A 16,937-nucleotide genomic window follows, 5' to 3' on the forward strand; every position below is an offset into this window, starting at 1 on the left:
AAAAACATTGAGGTGGGGTAATCCTATTTGATTATATAGTAACAATGGATAATATTTTTTAACAGATACTATGTCAAGTAATTTACACACAGAAAAGTCTTTACTTGATATTTATGAGACCAAACCAATTATTACTTTAAAAATAGCTTGAACGATCTCACACAACAATCCATGTGATTCACACCAAAGTCTGTGCTCTTAACCCCTCCCCTAAACTGCCTTCCCTATCTGAGAACTCCAGGTCTTTGTTTTTGATAAGTACAAGTTACTCTGTGTTTCCCTGAAGCACTGGCTCTACACTGGTGGGGAGCCGTGGAATTCTCCCAGCAAAATCCCTTGGAAAAGGAAGAGAGTGTCATGCAGAGGGAAGAAGAGACACTGCTGCCAGCCACAGCCAGTATCTTTCCCCTTTAGAAAGCCTTCTGAGTGGCAGAGAGGAGGAAATATCAGTGTCAACCAGTCTGGTGATCTACCAGGTAAGACTGAGAACTAACAGTAGACCTGCTTGGATAGGCTTTTATCTTGTCTCTGTGCAGAGTGACTTCACTTCCCAGAATATCTGTACAATTAGGAAATGTATTAGCTGACTGTTAAACTATTTTCTAACTCAAATTATGTGAGCCTAAGAAACATGGCATTTAGATCATAATTTCCTCTTACTTTTACCCCAGCCCCTGTCTTAGAACATGTTACTTCCTTTCTAATGCTCACTTCAGCCAGTATTGTTTCTTTCTTAACAAAAACATGCAGAGTTAGGAGAGAAAGTGGAATAGTGACGGTGCAATTGTCAATGCCACTTTAAACTACAAGATTTAAAAGAAACTGTGCTGTTCTTCCAAGTTAGTTTGTCAAAGTCTCAAACCACAAAATAACATTCTGAGCAAAAACCTCAATTCTAGCTATTAGGAAGAAGTTTGAAGCACGCCTATTGGTACTGTAGTGCTTACTGACATTTCAATGACAAGGAGTGCCAAGATATACTTTGTAAATCCAGAACAAACATACTAATCCATTCATTGAATGTCATACGGAATTTCTACTCCAGCTTTGCAGTGGTCTTTCGGTAAATATTAGACCAGTTTCTTACAAGTGTATGTTTAACTTAGTTAATATGAGTGCTCTGTTTATGATGCCAAGAGGGGGTTATTCTAAGTTCTAGGTGTGATTTCCTCACTTGGTACCATGATGCAAAATGCATGCTATATCATTCTCAATGGAGAAAAACTGAAAGCATTTCCTCTAAGATCAGGAACAAGACAAGGTTGCCCACTCTCACCACTATTATTCAACATAGTTTTGGAAGTCCTAGCCATGGCAATCAGAGAAGAAAAAGAAATAAAAGGAATCCAACTTGGAAAGCAATAAGTAAAACTGTCACTGTTTGCAGATGACATGATGCTATACATAGAAAATCCTAAAGATGCCACCAGAAAACTACTAGAGTTAATCAATGAATTTGGTAAAGTATCATGATACAAAACTAATGCACAGAAATCTCTTGCTCTCTTATACACTAACAACGAAAAATTTGAAAAAGAAATTAAGGAAACACTCCCATTTACCATTGCGATGAAAAGAATAAAATACCTAGGAATAAACCTACCTAAGGAGGCAAAAGAACTGTATGCAGAAAACTATAAGACACTGATGAAAGAAATCAAAGATGATGCAAACAGATGGAAAGATAGACCATGGTCTTAGATTGGAAGAATCAACATTGTGAAAATGACTATCCTACTGAAAGCAATCTGCAGACTCAGGGCAATCCCTATCAAGCTACCAATGGCATTTTTCACAGAACTAGAACAAAAAATTTTACAATTTGTATGGAAACACAAAAGACCCCAAATAGCCAAAACAATCTTGAGAAAGAAAAATGGAGCTGGAAGAATCAAGCTCCTAGACTTCAGACTATACTACAAAGCTACAGTAATCAAGACAGTATGGTACTGGCACAAAAACAGAAATATAGATCAATGGAACAGGATTGAAAGCCCAGAGATAAACCCACGCACCTATGGTCACCTTATCTTTGATAAAGGAGGCAAGAATATACAATTGAGAAAAGACAGCCTCTTCAATAAGTGGTGCTGGGGAAACTGGACAGCCACATGTACAAGAATGAAATTAGAGCACTTCCTAACACCATACACAAAAATAAACTCAAAATGGATTAAAGACCTAAATGTAAGGCCAGACACTATAAAACTCTCAGAGGAAAACAAAGGCAGAACACTCTATGACATAAATCACGGCAAGATCTTTTTGGACACACCTCCTAGAGAAATGGAAATAAAACCAAAAATAAACAAATGGGGCCTAATGAAACTTAAAAGATTTGGCACAGCAAAGGAAACCATAAACAACATGAAAAGACAACACTCAGAATGGTAGAAAATACTTGCAAACGAAGCAACTGACAAAGGATTAATCTCCAAAATATACAAGCAGCTCATGCAGCTCAATATCAAAAAAACAAACAGCCCAATCCAAAAATGGGCAGAAGACCTAAATAGACATTTCCCCAAAGAAGACATACAGATAGCAAGAGGCACATGAAAAGTTGCTCAACATCACTAATTATTAGAGAAATGCAAATCAAAACTACAATGAGGTATCACCTCACACCGGTTAGAATGGGCATCATCAGAAAATCTACAAACAAGAAATGCTGGAGAGGGTGTGGAGAAAAGGGAACCCTCTTGCATCATTGGTGGGAATGTAAATTGATACAGCCACTATGGAGAACAATACAGAGGCTCCTTAAAAAACTAAAAATAGAACTACCGTATGACCCAGCAATCCCACTACTGGGCATATACCCTGAGGAAACCATAATTCAAAAAGATACATGTACAATGTTCACTGCAGCTCTATTTACAAGAGCCAGGACATGGAAGCAACCTAAATGTCCATCAACAGATGAATGGATAAAGAAGATGTGGCACATATATACAATGGAATATTAGTCGGCCATAAAAAGGAAAGAAATTGAGTTATTTGTAATGAGGTGGGTGGACCTAGAGTCTATCATGCAGAGTGAAGTAAGTCAGAAAGAGAAAAACAAATACTGTATTCTAATGCACATATATGGAATCTAAAAAAACAGTACTGATGAACCTAGTGTCAGGACAGGAATAAAGACTCAGGCATAGAGAATGGACTTGAAAACACAATGGGGGAAGGGCAAGGTGGGAAAAGGTGAGAGTGTAGCATTGACATATATACACTATCAAATGTGAAATGGATACCTAGTGGGAAGCTACTGTATAGCACAGGGAGATCAGCTTGATGCTTTGTGATGACCTAGAGGGGTAAGATAGGGAAGGTGGGAGGGAGGCTCAAGAGGGAGGGGATATGGGGATATATGTATACATATAGCTGATTCACCTTGTTGTACAACAGAAACTAACACAACAATATCTCCAATAAAGATATTTTTAAAATGCATGTTATAGACTATTTGCAATCATGACTATATTTCTTCAGATAACAAAGACAGCTTAGCTCTAAGGAGCTTTAATACTGTTGTATCTTCAAAATCCTTTGATAAAAACATCACAGGAAAAGAAAGGATTCACATATTTTTTTTTTAGTGCTCTCCAAGCCCCACAGCACCCAATATGAGACTATTCCCAGATTGTCTAATGGCTCCATATACAACCAGTTCAACTTTTGGTTGACTTGGTGAGTCAGTTCAGTGAAACAACCTGTCAGTTTCATATTGTATAATGGTCTAACCAATTTAACTGAATTGCCAGGGAGTTTGAAACAGCAAGCAATCAACTCAGGCAAAGCAGTTAAAGTGATTTTTACCTGTAGGTATAGTCTAAGCGTTTAATATGAAGTTCTATAAGTTAGTATGTTTTATCTACACAAAAATTATGTTTTCTTTATTATAAAATATTCCTATTGTTTTGGCCTGTTCCTTCTTCTTTTTTTATTATTTAAAAATTGTTTACATGTATTTATTGAGTGTCTATAAAAAGTAAAATCTGTGCAGGGAAGAATAAAACCCAGAATGGTCTGAAATTCATAGAAAAGGTTAAAGGAAAAAATGCCTTTTCTCTATTAGCTATCTCTATTTCAGAGAAGTAGACCAGAAAGGGCAATGCTGGGAAAAGGTTGAAGTTATTGAGAGTGGGGCTGTGGGAATCCTTGACCCCCATGACATGCTTGAAAAGAACAGAGAAACTATCACATGTGAAAATATAGTAGGATAAAATCTGAACGTTTATAATGAAGACCATTTGCCAGACCTGGGTGAACTCCATTCAAGAGAATGACAGAACCTCCTCAAAGTCATGAAGATCAGAGTTGCCTCAAGCCTAGTAAATAGCAGTTGTCAAATTTTCAAAATGGTAGAAATAATATATTTTAATATATATAGAAGAGTACATTTTATTTTGATCTTTTTCAAACTAAGAATGGATTGGTATTGATTAGATGACATGTAAGCACATAGAAAAGATGGGCACTGATAAGCAGAATGAGTTCACCAAGAGCAAGTTAAGCCATATTAATAACTTAGCAGATCAGCGGAATGCCCAGAGAGCTGAGTCAAGGATAAAATTTCGGCTCATGTTCTCTATGTTCGTCATGGCATAACTCTTTTTTTTTCTTAACATCTTTACTGGAGTATAATTGTATAATTGCTTTACAATGTTGTGTTAGTTTCTGCTGTATAACAAAGTGAATCAGCTATATGTATACATATATCCCTATATCCTCTCCCTCTTTAGCCTCCCTCCCACCCTCCCTATGCCACCCAGGTGGTCACAAATCACAGAGCTGACCTCCCTGTGCTATGCAGCTGCTCCCCACTAGCTATCTGTTTTACATTTGGTAGTGTATATATGTCCATGCCACTCTCTCACTTCGTCCCAGCTTGCCATTCCCCCTCCCCATGTCTTCAAGTCCATTCTCTACATCTGAGTCTTTATTCCTGTCCTGCCCCTAGGTTCATCAGAACCTCCGTTTTTTTTTTTTAGATTCCATATATATGTGTTAGAATATGGTGTTTTTCTCTTTCTGACTTACTTCACTTTGTATGACAGACTCTAGTTCCATCCATCTCTACGAATAACTCAGTTTCATTTCTTTTTATGGCTGAGTGATATTTTATTGTATATATGTGCCACATCTTCTTTATCCATTCATCTGTCGATGGACACTTAGGTTGCTTCCATGTCCTGGCTATTGTAAATAGTGTTGCAATGAACATTGTGGTACATGTATCTTTTTGAATTATGGTTGTCTCAGGGTATATGTCCAGTAGTGGGATTGCTGGGTCATATGGCAGTTCTATTTTTAGTTTTTTAAGGAACCTCCATATTGTTCTCCATAGTGGCTGTATCAATTTACATTCCCACCAACAGTGCAGGAGGGTTCCCTTTTCTCCACACCCTCTCCAGAATTTATTGTCCCTAGATTTTTTAATGATGGCCATTCTGACTGGTGTGAGGTGATACCTCATTGTGGTTTTGATTTGCATTTCTCTAATGATTAGTGATGTTGAGCAACTTTTCATGTGTTTGTGAGCAATCTGTATGTCTACTTTGGAGAAATGTCTATTTAGGTCTTCCGCCATTTTTGGATTGGGTAGCTTATTTTTTTTGATATTGAGTTGCATGAGCTGCTTGTATATTTTGGAGATTAATCCTTTGTCAGTTGCTTCATTTGTAAATATTTCATCCCATTCTGAGGGTTGTCTTTTCATCTTGTTTATGGTTTCCTTTACTGTGCCAAAGCTTTTAAGTTTCATTAGGTCCCATTTGTTTATTTTTGTTTTTATTTCCATTTCTCTAGGAGGTGAGTCAAAAAGGAACTTGCTGTGATTTATGTCATAGAGTGTTCTGCCTATGTGTTCCTCTAAGAGTTTTATAGTGTCTGGTCTTACATTTAGGTCTTTAATCCATTTTGAGTTTATTTTTGTGTATGGTGTTAGGAAGTGTTCTAGTTTCATTCTTTTACATGTAGCTGTCCAGTTTTCCCAGCACCACTTATCGAAGGGGCTGTCTTCTCTCTATTGTATATTCTTGCCTTCTTTGTCAAAGATAAGGTGACCAAGGTGCATGGGTTTATCTCTGGGCTTTCAATCCTGTTCCATTGATCTATATTTCTGTTTTTGTGCCAGTACCATACTGTCTTGATTACAGTAGCTTTGTAGTATGGTCTGAAGTCAGGGAGCCTGATTCCTCCAGCTCTGTTTTTCTCTCTCAAGGTTGCGTTGGCTATTCGGGGTCTTTGTGTTTCCATACAAATTGTGAAATTTTTTGTTCTAGTTCTGTGAAAAATGCCAGTGGTAGTTTGATAGGGATTGTATTGAATCTGTACATTGCTTTGGGTAGTATAGTCATTTTCACAATGTTGATTCTTCCAATCCAAGAACATGGTATATCTCTCCATCTGTTTGTATCATCTTTAATTTCTTTCCTCAGTGTCTTATACTTTTCTACATATAGGTCTTTTATCTCCTTAGGCAGGTTTATTCCTAGGTATTTTATTCTTTTTTGCTGCAGTGGTAAATGGGAGTATTTTCTTAATTTCACTTTCAGATTTTTCATCATTAGTGTATAGGAATGGAAGAGATTTCTGTGCATTAATTTTGTATCCTGCTACTTTACCGAATTCATTGATTAGCTCTAGTAGTTTTCTGGTAGCATCTTTAGGAATCTCTATGTATAAGTATCATGTCATCTGCAAACAGTGACAGCTTTACTTCTTTTCTGATTTGGATTCCTTTTATTTCTTTGTCTTCTCTGATTGCTGTGGCTAAGACTTCCAAAACTATGTTGAATAATAGAGGTGAGAGTGGGCAACCTTGTCTTCTTCCTGATCTTAGAGGAAATGGTTTCAGTTTTTCACCATTGAGAATGATGTTGGCTGTGGGTTTGTCATATATGGCCTTTATTATATTGAGGTAGTTTCCCTTTATGCCCCCTTTCTGGAGAGTTTTTTCATAAATGGGTGTTGAATTTTGTCCAAAGCTTTTTCTGCATCTATTGAGATGATCAGATGGTTTTTATCCTTCAGTTTGTTAATGTGGTGAATCACATTGATTGATTTGCGTATATTGACGAATCCCTGCATTACTGGGATAAACCCCACTTGATCATGGTGTATGATCCTTTAAATGTGCTGTTGGATTCTGTTTGCTAGTATTTTGTTGAGGGTTTTTGCATCTATGTTCATCAATGATATTGGCCTATAGTTTCCTTTTTTTGTGACATCTTTGTCTGGTTTTGGTGTCAGGGTGATGATGGCCTCGTAGAATGAGTTTGGGAGTGTTCCTCCCTCTGCTATATTTGGGAAGACATTGAGGAGGATAGGTGTTAGCTCTTCTCTAAATGTTTGAGAGAATTCACCTGTGAAGCCATCTGGTCCTGAGCTTTTGTTTGTTGGAAGATTTTTGATCACAGTTTCAATTTCATTGCTTGTGATTGGTCTGTTCATATTTTCTATTTCTTCCTGGTTAAGTCTTAGAAGGTTGTACTTTTCTAAGAATTTGTCCATTTCTTCCAGGTTGTCCATTTTATTGGCATATAGTTGCTTGTAGTAGTCTCTCATGATCCTATGTATTTCTGCAGTGTCAGTTGTTTCTTCTTCTTTTTCATTTCTAATTCTGTTGATTTGAGTCTTCTCCATTTTTTTCTTGATGAGTCTAGCTAGTGGTTTATCAATTTCGTTTATCTTCTCAAAGAACCAGCTTTTAGTTTTATTGATATTTGCTACTGTTTCCTTTATTTCAGATCTGATCTTTATGATTTCTTTCCTTCTGCTAACTTTGGGTTTTTTTTTGTTCTTCTTTCTCTAATTGCTTTAGGTGTAAGGTTAGGTTGTTTATTTGAGCTGTTTCTTGTTTCTTGAGGCAGGACTGTATTGCTCTAAACTTCCCTCTTAGAACTGCTTTTGCTGCCTCCCATAGGTTTTGGGTCGTCGTGTTTTCATTGTCATTTGTTTCTAGGTATTTTTTGATTTCTTCTTTGACTTCTTCAGCGTTCTCTTGGTTACTTAGTGGCATATTGTTTAGCCTCCATGTGTTTGTATTTTTTACAATCTTTTTCCTGTAATTGATATCTAGTCTCATAACGTTGTGGTCAGAAAAGATACTTTATATGATTTCAATTTTCTTAAATTTACCAAGGCTTGATTTGTGGCTCAAGTTATGATCTATGCTGGAGAAGGTTCCATGAGCACTTGAGAAGAAAGTGTATTCTGTTGTTTTTGGATGGAATATCCTATAAATATCAATTAAATCTATCTGGTCTATTGTGTCATTTAAACCTTGTGTTTCCTTATTTATTTTCATTTTGGGTGATCTGTCCATTGGTGAAAGTGGGGTGTTAAAGTCCTATACTATGATTTTGTTAATTGTGGATTTCCCCTTTTATGGCTGTTAATATTTGCCTTATGTATTGAGGTGCTCCTATGTTGGGTGCATAAATATTTACAATTGTTATGTCTTCTTCTTGGATTGATCCCTTGATCATTATGTAGTGCCCTTCTTTGTCTCTTGTAATAGTCTTTGTCTTAAAGTCTATTTTTTCTGATATGAGAATTGCTACTCCAGCTTTCTTTTGATTTCCATTTGCATGGAATATCTTTCTCCATCCCCTCACTTTCAGTCTGCATGTGTCCCTAGGTCTGAAGTGGGTCTCTTGTAGATGGCATATATACGGGTCTAGTTTTTGTATCCATTCAGCCAGTCTGTGTCTTTTGCTTGGAGCATTTAATCCATTTACGTTCGAGGTAATTATCGATATGTATGTTCCTGTTAGCATTTTCTTAATTGTTTTGGGTTTGTTATTGTAGGTCTTTTCCTTCTCTTGTGTTTGCTGCCAAGAGAAGTTCCTTTAGCATTTGTTGTAAAGCTGGTTTGGTGGTGCTGAATTCTCTTAGCTTTTGCTTGCCTGTAAAGGTTTTAATTTCTCCATCAGATCTGAATGAGATCCTTGCAGGGTAGAGTAATCTTGGTTGTAGGTTTTTCCTTTTCACCACTTTAAATATGTCCTGCCACTCCCTTCTGGCTTGCAGAGTTTATGCTGAAAGTTCAGCTGTTAAGCTTGTGGGGTTTCCCTTGTATGTTATTTGTTGCTTTTCCCTTGCTGCTTTTAATATTTTTCCTTTGAACTTACTTTTTGATAGTTTGATTAGTATGTGTCTAGGCATGTTTCTCCTTGGATTTATCCTGTATAGGACTCTCAGCACTTCCTGGACTTGATTATTTCCTTTCCCATGTTAAGGAAGTTTTCAACTATAATCTCTTCTAATATTTTCTCAGACCCTGTCTTTTTCTCTTCTTCTGCTGGGACCCCCATAATTCGAATGTTGGTGCATTTAATGTTGTCCCACAGGTTTCTGAGACTGTCCTCAATTCTTTCATTCTTTTTTCTTTATTCTGCTCTGTGGTAATTATTTCCACTATTTTATCTTCTAGGTCACTTATCCATTCTCCTGCCTCAGTTATCCTGCTATTGATTCCTTCTAGAGTAATTTTTAATTTCATTTATTGTGTTGTTCATCATTGTTTGTTTGGTCTTTAGTTCTTCTAGGTCCCTGTTAAAGATTTCTTGTATATTCCTCATTCTATTTCCAAGATTGTGGATCACCTTTACTATCATTACTCTGAATTCTTTTTCAGGTAGACTGCCTATTTCCTTTTCATTTGTTTGGTCTGGTGGGTTTTTACCTTGCTCCTTCATCTGCTGCATATTTCTCTGTCTTCCCATTTTCCTTAACTTACTGTGTTTGGGGTCTCCTTTCACAGGCTGCACGTTCGTATTTCCCATTATTTCCGGTGTCTGCTCCCAGTGGGTAAGCTTGATTCATTGGCTTGTGTAAACTTCCTGGTGTCGGGGACCGGTGCCTGTGTTCTGGTGGGTTGGTCTGTATCTTGTCCTTCTGGTGGGAGGGCTGCATCTGGTGGTGTGTTTTGGAATATCTGTGAACTTAGTATGACTTTTAGCTGCCTCTCTGCTAATGGGTGGGTTTGTTTTCCTGTCTTGCTAGTTGTTTGTCATGGAGTGTCCAGCACTGGAGCTTGCTGGCCGTTGGGTGGAGCTGGGTCTTAGTGTTTAGACGAAGATCTCCGGGAGAGCTTTCGCTGATTGATATTACATGGGGCTGGGAGGTCTCTGGTGGTCCAATGTCCTGGACTTGGCCCTCCCACCTCAGAGGCTCAGGCCCAACACCTGGCTGGAGCAACAGGACCTTGCCAGCCACAGGGCTCAGAAGAAAAGGAAGAAAGAAAACAAACAAAGAAACAAACAAACAGACCCTAGGACAAATGGGAAAAGCAAACCTAAACAGACAAAATCACACAAAGAAGCATATACATAGACACTCACAAAAAGGGAAAAAGGAAAAAAAAAAGAGAGCAGCCAAACCAATAAACAAATCCACCAATGATAATAAGCACTAAAAACTAAACTAAGATAAACATAAGACCAGAAACAAATTAGATGCAGAAAGCAAATCCCAAGTTGCTTTCTTTACAGTTGGTTCCAAAGTCCACCCCCTCAATTTTGGCAACATTCATTGTCTCTTCAGGTATTCTTCAGATGCGGGGTTTATCAAGTTGATTGTGGGGATTTAATCTGCTGCTCCTGAGGCTGCACAGAGAAATCTCCCTGTCTCTTCATTTTCGCACAGCTCCTGGGGTTTAGCTTTGGTTTTGGTCCTGCCTCTGTGTGTAGGCCACCCTCAGAGGTCTGTTCCCTGCCCAGACAGGAGTAGGTTAAAGCAGCAGCTGATTAGGGCTCTCTTGCTCACTCAGGCCGTGGGGAGGGAGGGGTATGGTAGTCATAACTGGAATGCAGGGCGAGCCTGCAGCAGCAGAGACCAGTGTAACATTGCAACAGCCTGAGGCATGCCATGTGTTCTACCGGGGAAGTTGTCCCTGGATCACGGGACCCTGGCAGTGGCGTGCTGCACAGGCCCTTGGGGGGAGTCTGGGTAGTGACCTGTGCTTGCACACAGGATTCTTGGTGGCTGCAGCAGCAGCTTTAGTGGTTTTGCCTGTCTCTGATGTCAGAGCTGTTAGCTGCAGCTTGTGCCCTTCTCTGGATCTCACTTAGGTGGTGCTCTGCCTTCTGTGGGCAGACGGAGAAGGAATCCCCTCTCCTCGTGCACCCTGAAACAATGGTCTCTTGCCTCTTAGGCAGGTCCAGACTTTTTCCCGGACTCCCTCCCAGCTAGCTGTGGCACACTAGCCCCCTTCAGGCTGTCTTCACACAGCCAACCCCAGTCCTCTCCCTCGGGTCTGACCTCTGAAGCCCAACCTCAGCTCCCAGCCCCCACCAGCCTCGGCAGGTGAGCCGACAAGCGTCTCAGGTTGATGAGTGCTTATTGGTAATGATCCTCTGTGCGGGAATCTCTCTGCTTTGCCCTCTGCACCCCTATTGCTGCGCTCTCCTCCGTGGCTCTGAAGCTTCCCCCTTGTCCACTGCCTGTCCCCACCAGTGAAGGGGCTTCCTAGTGCGTGGAAACCTTTCCTCCTTCACAGCTCCCTCCCACTGGTGCAGGTCCCGTCCCTATTCTTTTGTCTCTGTTTTTTCTTTTTTCTTTTGCCCTATCCAGGTATATGGGGATTTTCTTGCCTTTTGGGAAGTCTGAGGTCTTCTGACAGCGTTCAGTAGGTGTTCTGTAGGATTTGTTCCACATGTAGAGGTATTTTTGATGTATTTGTGGAGAGGTAGGTGATCTCCACATCTTACTCCTCTGCCATCTTGAAGGCCTCCCCCTGTTTATTCTTCTAAAATAATGTTTACATGGGCACATCCTGAATTTTATTTATTTATTTATTGGTCAGCATAAATTTCCTTTAATAATTTCTCCATTTCCAGTAGGATTTCATTTTGAGGTTTAACGTTTGAATCCAGTGTAAAGTTTTACAGTTTTAGTAAATCTGGATTTCAAGTCGTTTGAGATGAAAATGGAAATGCAAAGTTTACTTAAGAAATTTAATTTTCTTCTTCTATAACATCTAAGTCGTCATCTTCTTCATCATCCTCTTCTGCTTGTTGATCCTTTCTTAGTCAACAAGTAGTTACCTGTCCTGCTCCAGATAAACACTTAGCTGACAGTGATCTCTGAAGAGGTGATTTTGAATTTGCTCTGATGATATCTAAATGACATAAATAATCTGGTGGATACAGAGAATTTTGGAAAACCTCTAAATCTTCTTCATCAATCTGTTGTATATTTTGGTAGGCAGCAGTATAGAACTCTAAAGCTTTGCTGTGAAATAACATTTCAATAATGATAAATTCTGAAAATATAGTCTTCATATCCATTATTTTCTGCTTTTCAAAATTGTCAATAGTTTCCTCCAGATGACGAGTTGTTCAGGTAGCATCCCTTGTAGCTCTTTGTAATTCAGTTTCTGCCTGTGAAATAACATGTCAGTCAGATGGGTTTCTCTGACATATTCTTTCTGAGTTAACTGTTGAAAAGCTTCTTGATTCCTTGCTGTTAATGTTACTTTGAGGTCATCTCATTTCATTTTTACAATGGTTCCATAAGCTTTCAAATGTTCAACTACTCTGGCTTCAAGTCTTTCAACGTCTGCTTGTCGATAATCCTGAAGTTTGGCAAACTCGTCAGCAAAGTTTTTCAGGCCCTGCTTTAAATTTGGGCTCTCTGTAGAGGCATACACATTGATTTTCATTCACCAGGAGCTCTGCTTTGTATCCCAGTCTGGCAGTTTTCTGCACATAAGCAGCAAAGATTTAGCACAACTCTCCAAAATACTTCTCCACATTTGTGACAGCATCTTACAACTGAGCATCCTGGTTCTCCAAGCTGCACCTCAACATCTTGCCTCACACACAGCCAGAGACCGCAGTCTGGGGCCCAAAGACAGGGGTTCCGAGGCACCCAGGCCCATCCTGGATTTTGAAAAGAAATAAATGTAAAATAAGTAATTTCTAGATTTACCTTTACAGTCTAGTGAAAAGGGCTTTAACTTGGCAGTGCAAAACAAAGTTAATGCACAGCACATTAACAAATATCACTACTCAAGAATACTATGAAAAATATTAATTTTAAAAAGCAATTTTTAAAAAGATAAAGTATAAAATATTTACTGAAAGCAATACCCATTAAACAACAACAACAGTTCAGGTCAAAGACATCTTTTTTTTTTTCTTTATGTATGGGTTATTTCACAGAGGAATAGTTGAGACCCCATGATTGTATGTGATTGTATGAACATTGTGGTTGCTTATTCAGTGCTCAGAATGCTGAGACTTACCAGTTGTCGTTTAGGATCAGAATGAATACACTTAGGAATATCCATTTCCAACTAAGATGGAGTAGCTGGGAACAGAATTATCACTGAACCTGAAAAATAAAAAACGCAGATGGACAAAATATATGGAATAAGGGTTATCAAGGCACTAGCATCAGTGAATGTAGGACAGTGATGCCCGAAAGATGGGGAGAAATGCTGTGTGCCCTATGAATTTCCCTATATTTCTGTGTTGAGAGGATTTCCAGGCCATAGAGTATGGAGGAAGAACTGAGGCAGAGTCTGGCCAACACCCTGAGTTGAAGAGACAAAGCTGAGAGTTTGAGGACAAAAAGCTGCCTGGAGTTTACCACCCTAAAGTGCTGCAGAGGAGAGAGCTGCACAGAAAGAGAACACAAAGATCTGAGCCAGTCCCTTTATTTCTCTAGCAGAGTGCTAATGAGTGAACGGGAGTGAGGAAACTACCCAAGGCCAGGGAAAGAACCCCCCGAACAGGTTAAAGGTGACAGTGCATGGTAGCCTCTCTTCTCGCCAGCCAGACTGGAAAACTTCATGATTCGTAGGGCATCAGGTGGAGCTCACTGAAGTGTCTTCATCAATCATAGGAAATAATTGGTCTAAAACACTTCTCCAGTCTTGCCTAACAAATCTTAAAAGCAAGAACAAACAGTATCCAAGTAAATTAACTGTGACCCAGAACAAAGCTCAAGAATATTTATGACAATACAAAAATATCCAGCATCTAGAAAAGTGAAGTTTGCAATGCTGGAATTCAATAAAAAATGATTAAACAGACAAAGTAATAGAAAAATATGACTCATAATGAGAGGAAAAAATCAATCAAAAGCCAGGACTGACATAGATGTTAGAATTAGCAAATAAAAACATTAAAATAGTTATCATAACCCTATTCTTTATGTTCAAAATTTAAGTATAGACATGGAAGACATTTAAAAAAGACAAAAATTGCATTTCTATAAATGTAAACTAAAATGTTTGACTTGAGTAATACACTAAATGGGATTTGTGAAAATTTAACACTCCAGATGTAAAAATTAGTAAGCATGAAGACTTGGAAATAGACATTATTAAGATGATACACAGAAATAAAGGAGAATTTTTTTTTAATGAATAGAGAATCAGTGAGATATGGAACAATTTCAAGTGTCTAATATGCTTGTAATCAGAGTGCTCAAAGAAAGAGGACAGGGACTGGAAAAAAAATTTGAAAAAGTAAAGACTGAAAAAATTCCAAATTTGATGAAATCTATGAATCCACAGATCAACAATATCAATGAATCCCAAGTACAAGAAACAAGAAGAAAACTACACTTCACATAATGATCCAATTGTTGAAAACTAATGGTAAAGAGAAAAAATTTTAAATCATGCATATGATGAAGAACTTATATCCAGAATATATAAAAACCTCCCAAAACTCAATAAAAATAGAACTCATTTTTTTAAAAAAATGGGCAAAAGATTTGAATAGACCCAAACAGATATGCTATTGTGGCAAATAAGCAAATGAAACAATACACAGCACGACTTGTCATTAAAGAAATGCAAATTAAAACTGCAATGAGATACCACCACGCATCTATTAGGATGGCTAAATTTAAAAAGACAGAGCATCCCAAGTGCTGACAATTCCCGGGATGTAGAGTAACTGGAACCCTCATATAATGCTGAAGAGAATAGTACAGCTATCAACACTTTGGGAAAGAGTTTGGCAGTTTCTTAAAAAGTTACACATACCCCTACCATGTGATCTAGACAGTCCACTCCTAGGTGGAGGGAAATAAAAGTCTATGTCCATGCAAAGACTTGTAGAGGACTCTTCAAAAAAACTTCGTGTTTAATTGCCAAAATCTCTAAACAAATCAAAAAAGTGAATTGATAAACTTGTACTTTATACATGTTTCTAATATAATTTTACATACATAGTATTTTTATATAATAAATATTTATACAATAAAATTAACATAATTTTATACATGTATTCAATATAATTATTCTATACAAAAATTTATATAATGGAATTCTGTTCGGCAATAAAAATGAATGAACTGTTGATATATTCTACAGCATGAATTAATCTCCAACTAATCATGCTGAATGAATGAAGCAAGTAAAAATAGAGTACTCAATATAATTCTATATATATCAAATTCTAGGAAGTGCAAACAAATCCAGAGTGACAGATTAGTCTATAATCTATAGTGACAAACTAATCTGGGGACAGGGTATGTGGGTGGAGTGAGGAGAGGTAGGAGAGAGGATTTATAAAAAGATAAGGAAATCTTTGGGAATGATGGACATGTTCATTACTTTGATTGTATTAATGGTTTCATGGGTGTATACATATGTCAAAACTCATCAAACTGTGTATTTAAAATAGGTGGTGTTTGTCATTTACTAATATTACATCAATAAAGAAGTTAAAAAATAAGTACACTTAGGAATGCATAGCTTTTTCTATCCCTCACTATCCCTGTTAACACTCTTAACTTGGAGTGCGCTGTCTTGGAAGGTAAACTGGCAGTATAACAGTGGCAAAATAAAAGATATGTATTTTCCTTTGACATTACTATTATCTTATTCTGTGATACAAATTATTGACTAAATATCTTTCTGTATACATTTTAGTCATTTTGGAAACCTTCTTCTGTGGAATGTTTCTGTTGGGGCTGCTGTTTTGCCAATAACTAGATATGTTACTGGCATAACATATCTGGCCCCTCCTGGTCTCAGCCCTGGAAGCCAAAGGAAGAAATCCTCCTCTGTGATGACTCACCAATCAGATTTCATTGTGCAACTAACTGTTCAGTACTGGAATCATTTATTTCATGCTACTCACCAGAGAAATTATTCTTTGGGAAGTTTAAAACTTTTTGTGGAAATATTTTCCTCATTAAAAAAGCAATTTTCATTTCTTATAGAAAATTCTACAAAATATCCCCTGAAATTTTAAGTATACTATATAGTTACAACTGCTATTAATATTTGGCATAATTTACCTGTATATTTTATTAAAAATCATATTTATATGTTATGATAACACTACATAAAGTCATGTATCTTGGTTTTTTCACTTGATATTAAATGACAGTTTTTATACTAAGCATTTTAATGGCTGTCATAAATTCAATCATTTAAACATACCATGATTTATCACCCATCTCCTGTATTTAGACTTTCATGTAGTCTTAAATGGTTTACTACTATAAATAACATTGCAGCATTCGCATTTTGCATAAAACTGTTTTCTTGGAGAATCTTCTCTGAAATGGAATTCTCTTCTTAAGCATATCCATAACCTAAAAATTCCTCTTTCCGGTTCAAGAATCCATTATTATCTACTGAGCACTTACTATGCAAGATACTATGTAGTAGAGGATAAGAACCTGAATGCAGCCTTAAGTCCTACAGAAGCTAAAAGAAGAAGAAATGACCATAGGAGTTTCAGAGTAATAGGCTCAAATTTGAATTTGAAAGCTCTTAAACAGTATTTTAAAAATACCGAATATGGTATTGGGAGAAAAATGGGTGGAGTGGAGTGTGCTGTATGTATTCTTCTGCAGGAATTCTTCCGTCCTCTGGGTTTGGGTGTTTCCCTAGCAGTCCTCCATAACATCAGTGTAATGTGAACCACATGTTCATATGCTAAATAAGAACCATCTCT

General features: G+C 37.6%; 1 pseudogene; it reads right to left on the reverse strand.

The window, feature by feature from the left end:
- Positions 1-11,963: 11,963 nt before the first annotated feature.
- On the reverse strand, positions 11,964-12,818 carry LOC103008102 (CBY1-interacting BAR domain-containing protein 1-like; annotated as a pseudogene).
- Positions 12,819-16,937: the final 4,119 nt, after the last annotated feature.

The sequence above is a fragment of the Balaenoptera acutorostrata genome, chromosome 1 (genome assembly GCF_949987535.1).
Source record: "Balaenoptera acutorostrata chromosome 1, mBalAcu1.1, whole genome shotgun sequence".
NCBI classification, from domain to species: Eukaryota; Metazoa; Chordata; class Mammalia; order Artiodactyla; family Balaenopteridae; genus Balaenoptera; species Balaenoptera acutorostrata.